Source organism: Lolium rigidum, chromosome 1, assembly GCF_022539505.1.
Source record: "Lolium rigidum isolate FL_2022 chromosome 1, APGP_CSIRO_Lrig_0.1, whole genome shotgun sequence".
Taxonomy (NCBI): Eukaryota; Viridiplantae; Streptophyta; class Magnoliopsida; order Poales; family Poaceae; genus Lolium; species Lolium rigidum.
In genome coordinates this window covers 229,227,315-229,229,037 of record NC_061508.1, presented here as the reverse complement: position 1 = coordinate 229,229,037, position 1,723 = coordinate 229,227,315, and positions in this window count along the sequence as shown.

Sequence of the window (1,723 nt, the reverse complement as noted above, 5' to 3'; positions counted from 1 at the left end):
CATGTGTTGTTTATGATCTTGCATGCTCTCCGTTTCTAGTAGAGGCTCTGGCCAAGTTTTTACTTTTAACTCCAAGAGGGAGTACTTATGCTCGATAGTGGGTTCATGCCCGCATTGACACCTGGGAGTGACGAAACCCCTAAGGTTGTGTTGTGTTGTTGCCACTAGGGATAAAACATTGGCGCTATGTCCGAGGATGTAGTTGTTGATTACATTACGCACCATACTTAATGCAATTGTCTGTTGTTAGCAACTTAATACTTGGAGGGGTTCGGATGATAACACTGAAGGTGGACTTTTTAGGCATAGATGCGGTTGGATGGCGGTCTATGTACTTTGTCGTAATGCCCAATTAAATCTCACTATACTTATCATGTCATGTATGTGCATTGTTATGCCCTCTCTATTTGTCAATTGCCCGACTGTAATTTGTTCACCCAACATGCTTTTATCTTATGGGAGAGACACCTCTAGTGAGCTGTGGACCCCGGTCCATTCTTTAATACTGAAATACAAATCTCGCTGCAATACTTGTTTTTACTGTTTTCTCTGCAAACAATCATCTTCCACACAATACGGTTAATCCTTTGTTACAGACAAGCCGGTGAGATTGACAACCTCACTTTGTTTCGTTGGGGCAAAGTACTTTGGTTGTGTTGTGCGGGTTCCACGTTGGCGCCGGAATCTCCGGTGTTGCGCCGCACTACATCCCGCCGCCATCAACCTTCAACGTGCTTCTTGGCTCCTCCTGGTTCGATAAACCTTGGTTTCTTTCGAGGGAAAACTTGCTGCTGTGCGCATCATACCTTCCTCTTGGGGTTGCCCAACGAACGTGTGAAATACACGCCATCAAGCTCTTTTTACGGCGCCGTTGCCGGGGAGATCAAGACACGCTGCAAGGGAGTCTCCACTTCTCAATCTCTTTACTTTGTTTTTGTCTTGCTTTATTTTATTTACTACTTTGTTTGCTGCACTTATATCAAAACACAAAAAAATTAGTTGCTAGCTTTACTTTATTTGCTATCTTGTTTGCTATATCAAAAACACAAAAAAATTAGTTTACTTGCATTTACTTTATCTAGTTTGCTTTATTTACTATTGCTAAAATGGCCAACCACTGAAAATACTAAGTTGTGTGACTTCACTAGCACAAATAATAATGATTTCTTATGCACACCTATTGCTCCACCTGCTACTACAGCAGAATTCTTTGAAATTAAACCTGCTTTACTTAATCTTGTTATGCGAGAGCAATTTTCCGAGTGTTAGTTACGATGATGCTTGCTGCCCATCTCAATAATTTTGTTGAACTATGTGAAATGCAAAAGTATAAAGATGTAGATGGTGACATTATAAAATTAAAATTGTTTCCTTTCTCATTAAGAGGAAGAGCTAAAGATAGGTTGCTATCTCTGCCTAAGAATAGTATTGATTCCTGGACTAAATGCAAGGATGCTTTTATTGGTAGATATTATCCCCTGCTAAAATTATATCTTTGAGGAGTAGCATAATGAATTTTAAACAATTGGATAATGAACATGTTGCTCAAGCTTGGGAAAGAATGAAATCTCTGGTTAAAAATTGCCCAACCCATGGAGTCGACTACTTGGATGATCATCCAAACCTTCTATGCGGGACTAAATTTTTCTTCGCGGAATTTATTGGATTCAGCTGCTTGGAGGTACCTTTATGTCCATCACTCTTGGTGAAGCAACAAAGCTCC